The sequence below is a fragment of the Anabrus simplex genome, chromosome 2 (genome assembly GCF_040414725.1).
Source record: "Anabrus simplex isolate iqAnaSimp1 chromosome 2, ASM4041472v1, whole genome shotgun sequence".
Classification (NCBI taxonomy): Eukaryota; Metazoa; Arthropoda; class Insecta; order Orthoptera; family Tettigoniidae; genus Anabrus; species Anabrus simplex.
The window spans coordinates 658,808,344-658,816,119 of NC_090266.1; positions in this window are offsets into that span (position 1 = coordinate 658,808,344).

Sequence of the window (7,776 nt, forward strand, 5' to 3'; positions counted from 1 at the left end):
ATATTGTACGATTGGAAAAGAACACATCAGCTTGTTTAATTTGTCCTGTATATTTTCAAAGAGTTATAATATTCTGAAAGGTAGAACATCCCCTCACATTACATATTCGACCATAACACATCACGCAGAAATGTGTCGAGGTCCGTCGTATTCATGTTTGCTGTACGGCCCATAAGAACAATGTAGTCACATTTTACCAAAACATAGCGCCATAAAATACATTAACAAATTGATTATACTCACCGATCTAGAGAATCAAAACCTCGAACACTGGGGTTAAGTTTGCTGTCGCAAGTTTCGACCAAGAGCGCCAACCGGTCTTCAACATTATGGACAAGGAAGTTTACGATTTATTCATAGACCATCTCTGCACTCTAGGGGGAATGCGCGGGCCAACATCTGGAATAGCATTTCCTTGTAGGCATCGCAAGGAATATTTTGACGATAATGCATTGTCTACCATTGCGGTGCAGTCTATCAACACCCCCAGTCACCGCAGCCGATGCAGCAGCAACAACCGACGTGGCAGCGTACTTCAACACTAGAGCATCCACTAACACCGCTGCTTGACACTCGTGTGCTAGACCATCAATTGGATATCAACCCTGAATCAGCAGCAGCACCTCCTTCACAGGCGACATTACCCGCATCGCCAAAAGCAACACCCGCTTCATCTTCTCCGACAGCAGTTCCAACATCGGTAGAAATCGCAGCAGGCATCGCCCCTCTCGTCGCTCTTGGTAGGTTGTATGAGGAGAAATACACCCCTCTTCTTCAACAATACCACATTTTCATTTAAACTTCATTTTTTTCATGTGCGTTCTCTTGGGGCGTGTGTTGTAAGTTGTGAGAATACAATATTCAATGCTTAATCACTTACCTGCAATTTGTGTCGTTATCAATCAATCAATCAATCAAACAATCAATCAATCAATCAATCAATCAATCAATCACTACTGATCTGCATTTAGGGCAGTCGCCCAGGTGGCAGATTCCCTGTCTGTTGTTTTCCTAGACTTTTCTTAAATGACCGCAAAGAAATTGGAATTTTATTGAACATCTCCCTTGGTAAGTTATTTCAATTCCTAACTCCCCTACCTATAAAGGAATATTTTTTCCAGTTTGTCCTCCTGAATTCCAGCTTTATGCACCGGAGGCTCAGAACAGCAGGGCTGTTTGCCCAACTTCTAGGGATGTGCGTTCCGCTCACACCAGCACAAAGACGGGCCCGTTTTCTGTGGAGCCGTCAACATCGAAACTGGATCATGAATGAATGGAGGCATGTGGTTTTCACACATGAATCCCGCTTAAGTTTGCAGAACGATTCCCGTCGCATATTAATCTGGAGAGGACCGGGTAGCCGATACAACCACAGAAGCATCGTGGAACGGGACCAGTATTGTGGTGGTGGCGTCATAGTGTGGAGCAGCATCATGTTGAATGGCCGTACGGACCTGCAAATCTTCATGGGTGGTCCGAGGAACACTCTTAACGCTCGCAGATAGAGGGATGTGGTACTGAGACCACATGTTCTAGTCTTCAGAGGTGCTGTTGGTCTAGAATTCCTCTTAATGGACGATAATGCACGACCGCACCGTGCTGCCCTGGTGGATGAATTTCTGGCTGGAGAGGACATTCAACGCATTGAATGGCCAGCGAGGTCTGCGGATCTGAATGCTATAGAACATGCCTGAATGCATTGGGGAGGCGAATTGCATCCCGTCAGCCTCCACCAAGGAACCTCCAAGATATACGCGTTGCCCATTCAGAGGAATGGGATCGACTGCCACAAGAGCTCCCGAACAATCTGATAGAGAGAATGCCACCTCGATGAGAAGTATGTGTGGCCGTTAGGGGTAACCATACACACTATTAACAGCATATTTTGTAGTGGAAAACATTGCCAAGTTTCGTTAGTTTTTGTCAAAGGTGTACCTATCTGATACTGTTCTTTGGACATGTTGGGTGACATGGAGTGTGAGTCAGCTTCCGTTTGCTCAGCAGTCCGTCTGACATTCCAATCAGGCGGTATGGCCTCAGTGATTATGCTTAACTTTTGGACACTAGTGTATGTATATACTGTATGCACGTATATGAATGTAGGCAGGTACGTATGTATCCATGTATGCATGAATGGTTGTATGTTCAGTCATCAACACGAAGACTGGTTGCGTGCTCAACAGCTCTACCTTTAGGTCTTTCTTTTCTGTAATGTGAAGCAAATACTCCTTACGTAAAGATCTCAGGATCAAATCCCGTAATTATTTTCCCGTGTGTATGTATATTCGGTCATCTGCCCGAAGGTTGGCTGGATCTTCAGCATCACTACCATTAGCTGTTAATGTACCCTGGTGGGGTGTTAGCTGCGTCGTTCAATTAGAATTATGTATTAAAGGAATATATTTCATATTCGCTGTGCCAGAATATCTTACATTTGTACATTGTGGGCCCACTGGTCAGTGCGGAAGGTAATTTGAAACCTATACAGACTTCTGTCTTCACTAGAGATTATGAAACACAATGGCCGACAAAATTAGTATTCCCAAAGTTATTGCCACCGGGAGAGTTGGCCGTGCGGTTAGGGCCGCGCAGCTGTGGGTTTGCACACGGGAGATAGTAGGTTCGAACCCCACTGTCGGCAGCCCTGAAGATGGTTTCCGTGGTTTCCCATTTTCACACCAGGCAAATGCTGGGGCTGTAACTTAATTAAGGCCACGGCCGCTTCCTTCCCATCCCTAGGACTTTTCCCATCGTCGCCATAAGACTTATCTGTGTCGGTGCGACGTAAAGCAAATAGCAAAGAAAAGAGTTATTTCCAAGTTGGAAAGAGAAAGGGATGGTTATTTCCGAATCGATGGAAAATCCCTAGCCTGAGGACCAAGTGATGTTTAGTACAAGGATATTACGGCGCGCAAGATTGGAAATGACGTCATAGGAATCCAAGGCTCGAGACAGGTTTGAAGCGTGTAGTTGGTAGAACTAAGAATTACGTGAGATTTTAAACTTCCTTTTAGCTATGGACTAATAGTAGAATTCGTCGGGGAGAAACAGTCAAGAAACAGTATTATAGGACGGGGTATAAAATATAATTTCGCTGATTAAATTTATAGATGATGATGATGCTTGTTGTTTAATGTGGCCTAACATCTGAGGCCATTGGCCCCGTTAAAATTTATAAAGGAAAACTGTATATAGATTCGTAATCAGGACAATTTTAGAAACATGACCCAATATTAAAAGTTATAAATTAATGAGGATTTAGTGTCATAATTCTTAGAAATTAGTGACACTATTCGCCGATTGGCTGAAGGCAAGGGACGCGACAAATGGCACGTTTGTGCCCGCCAAATATACAGGAGCAAAAATCTGAATTACTATAATTACCAGGCATCGAAATGAGTTGAGATTTGACATAGAGGCAAGAATCATATAATCACATTAGTTGAACCCAAGTTCAATCCACCGGAGGTATGCATATAGTCAAATGCGGAAATTGGAATTGCTCACTCTAACGTGACCTCTCGTGAACTCGGAGAGGGGATGAACTCACTTAAATACTAGGTCAGGGCGACTGATGAGACACGTGGTAAAAGATTGTCAAGTAGTTACTACGTTCCAGTACGTATAACCATGACACTCTGTGAAAATTTTTAGAACCGTCACTACGTTAGTGCGTGAAGACACTCTGTGTAAGTTATTAAAACCGTCACGACGTCAGTACGTGTACACAATCTGGAAAGTTTATTCGAGCCTTTACTACGCTCGTGAGCACAGAGATCCAGTACGTGAAGTAGTACGCGTTACGGACTTGAACATTCAGCAGTATCATGAGTTCGAATACCGGAGAAAGTTATAAATAGTTGCCTACCGACAAATCAGTAAAAATGTATGAACATTTAGGAAGCTAATTAAATATAAACCTACGGCTAAGAGCTGTTGTTGGGCATAATTAGACGCCAGTGAACAGTCAATCACAAACTGATACCTGGTCAGCCATGCGAACGTAAACCGGCAGAAACGCGAACATTCACGGAAATGTCGGGTTCGAAACTCGAGTGCACGCCGAAACTTTGAAAGTGATACCGGTGTATCACGAGTTCTTTAGTGCCTGGAAGGAATGAAGAATGTATGATTACATTAAGTGGGCCAGATAAAAGGCCAGCAGTGTAAAAATTCCTTTCTTATAATTATAGTGTAAAATCTTCCAAGTGTTAATGTTTGTTTTACTACAATACAAAATGTGTCAAATTGATAATTTTAAAGGATTGCCTCTACATGCTGGCATAGAGATCAGCAAGATGGCGTGCTAAACTGGACGGGCCATGTGCTCCTCGTCCGATTTAGCGAACTACAGGCAGAGACGAGTACCATATCATATTAATTGTGTACAGTTGCTAACGTTTACGGGGGAAATTATATCATTTAATATGGTAACTTGAGTGTCACACAAGCCGCTTCACGGCTCGTATAAGTCACATAGATAGACAAAGGGACTAATTGATATACGAATGATTCTATCAAGCACTCTTTTTATTCTTGGGTAATTTAGCAGAGAAGATTAGGGTTGGCTCTTTGTTTTCAAGTGCTTGGTTTCATTATTAATTATGAAGGAGTATGATTCATATTAGGAAAAATTAAGTTTCATTTTAGAAGGGTGTACCGGGAGGTACAACTCAACCCCGTGCGTTTAAATGAAACACCTTCAAGTACGCTATCTATCATATACAAATTGAAACATCTAGTACAAGAAGTTGGGACGTAGATCCAAAGATGTCACTACTAAAGTGTTAGAGTAATGTATTATTTTAAAGTTTCATAAACTGACTGGATTTCCTTTGTTTTTATTTGTGTACCACTGGTTGTCCCTACTTAAGAACTGATTCCATGCACTCTGGTGAAAAGTGGATTAACTAGAAATTTAAAGAAACTTTGTGTTTATAGGTTTTCTGAACTGAATTTACTTTCCTTATTTTTGATACTTCAAGGTTTGCAACACTTCTTACTCATCCCGCCAGCTTGGTGGTCAGGCCAATAATAATTTTTGTGTATTTAATTTTCAGCCAATCATAGGCTTCTTGTAATTTTTTGTCTGTTCAATAAACATGAGAGGGTGTGTGGGGATTTAACCCAGAGCCTTCTCGAACCTTCCTCACGGGTATAAAAGCTGACGCCTTTTCGAGCGAACTTGCCTTATTGATCGTCGGATTACTGGGCGTGTGTGTTAAGAGAGGAGGCGGGGGTCGTCATTCTTCGGCAAGCAGAACATCAGCCCAGGTAATGGCCACCATATTTCTGTCTCATTAGTTATCTCAAGTACTTAAACTGAAAACCGGGGATAGAGAGTGCGTTACCCTCTCGAATACCCCTTCAATTAACCTTGAGGTGATTACGATTTTGCAACTGCTTTTCACTAAGTGAAGTCTTGTAAAATGTAAATTAACTTGTCCATCTAGTCACCTCAGTAGTTTGGGATTAGCCTCTGCAACATTGGGCCGCAAGTCCAAGTAAGGTTTTAACCTTTGATTTCAAGGAGCGCAAGTGTATGATTCCATACATTTTGAGCTTGGGCCAGTAATTTAATCTGTTCTTTTTCATAGTAGTTCGGTAGTACGGGTACCCGATACCTCTGTATTATTTCTTAAAATACAACTGCTACAGTCTTGTTTTGCCTGCTGCCATTTCTTGATGGATACAGTACTTTAGTATCCATCTCATGGCACAGGCCAGAGTAAAGTGTAGCTTCCGCAGAAGTCCCAGTCTCATCCATGACTGTGACAATATGGAAGCTAATGGGGTGTGTGTGGTGCTGAGTAATGACATTCAGAGCACGACTAGTGCAACTGAGTGTTATGAAAGGTGTTGCTCATAGGGTCAGTCGTGCTGCAATAGCACTTTCTGAACCAGTGACGAAAGCAATGGCAAACTACCTCACTCCTCGTCTTGCCTACTACGCCTCATTTTGGTGCTGCCATTGGTTTTTGCGGTTTCCTTATAAACGCATAACCTTTGGTGGTGCTATATGAGGATCCAACCAGCCTCTGGGCTGCTGACCTAACAGACAGACAGACACAGTCTTGTTTAATGTAGGTTGTGCCCAGAGAGGCCTGAAAGTGTAATTTTGTTGAGCAAAAGCTCTCTTTTCCGTATTGTAATAGTTAATGGTTACCTTGAGTAGGCTGTAAGGGTTTGGGAGCGTAGTCTCCTGGGTAGAATTGTAGAGCACTGAGGCTCTCTACTTGTAATGTAATGGATATTTTTGTAATATTGAGTGGGCCTTTGGAAGGCAGTAACTTGTAACCGTTGGAGCAAAGTGCTCTTGAAAATTGTGATTTTGAATATCCTGTAAAAGAAATTTGGAGATTCGTCTCCTAGTCCTTTTGTCTGAACGCTAGATTAGTGATGTAGCGACTTCTGTAAATAGGGAGCTCAAACTGTAACGAACCTTTTCTAGGTTTTCTCTTTTCTACTCTGTACCTGAAATCTGTTGTTTCTTCTCTTGTTGTTTGTTAAAATTTAACAAATGAAAAGAAATATAACCTTTATTTTAAAGTTTTAAATTAATCTTTGACTTTCGTAGATAGACCCATTCAGGCCCGCACCTTCTTTCACCTCTGTGTTCCACAGAATATACCGGAACAAAGGGCTCCGAATGTGTTTGTTTGACTTAAGTCAGTTTCTCGTAAATTTTGTAAATATTAAGGCATGTTGTACAATTATCCAGAGGTAGTCCGAATGTTTTGAATGGAAATAAAAATGATTATGTGTGCCGCGAAGTTTCGCCAGTGGACAGCAATAATAATAATCAGTAGAAGTATCGGAGCGATAAATGGACACGATTTAAGCCTAAATGAGTGTTTAATAATAATGCTTTTCGAATAACGCACGGGCCTGGTTTTATATAATTAATGCAATTTAAAGTAATTTAAATGTGTCGATAACATGTGGCACGTGGGAGCCTTTAATTCGGACAGTAAATTTGATTTTTATATTAATTGTTAATTAATTATTAATTTGGACACAATAATAATCAAAATAATTTGTTTAGAAGCGATTGAGGCACTTGTATATGATGGCACGCTATGTTGAAGGCCATAGTGGGTTAATCCCATATTTTATTTTGGAAGTCGAGCGGACAAAAATCCGGCATGAGATAAAATTGAGTCGTACTGATGTTGATGATAAAATAGATGATTCCCGAGGCCTACGTCGATGTTATATGACGATTCCGGCGTTATACGTGGCAGAAGATTCCACGCACAGTGGATTATTAAACAAAATGTATTGAAGAGTTCCAGTGTAATAAATGGACTTCAAATGAGAAGGAAAGCATAATTTAAGGACTCGCAGGGACTGGATGGAGATTCCCGGCCGCGAGGTGCCCTGGTATTTCAGATTGGTCTTGGGATAACATGGTGTCCCCATAAAATAATTACAGTACGAAATGATGTAAGGGTGCGGTTCGAATACCGTTATTGTGTCCCGACCGATGTGAAATCGGATCTTGGTTGTTCGTATGGGATAAAACATATGCGACTAAATTCTAAAGATTGGAAATTAAAATTTCAAATTAATAATAATAATAATAATAATAATAATAATAATAATAATAATAATAATAATAATAATAATAATAATAATTGATACGGAGTTTTCCGTGGTAGTTAGAGGTGAAAGAAGGTGCGGGGGTGAACAGGTCTCAGGCTACGAAATTAAAGTTAATTTAAAATTTAACAAGGTTATATTTTCTTTGCAAAATCAAGAAATAACAATAATGGC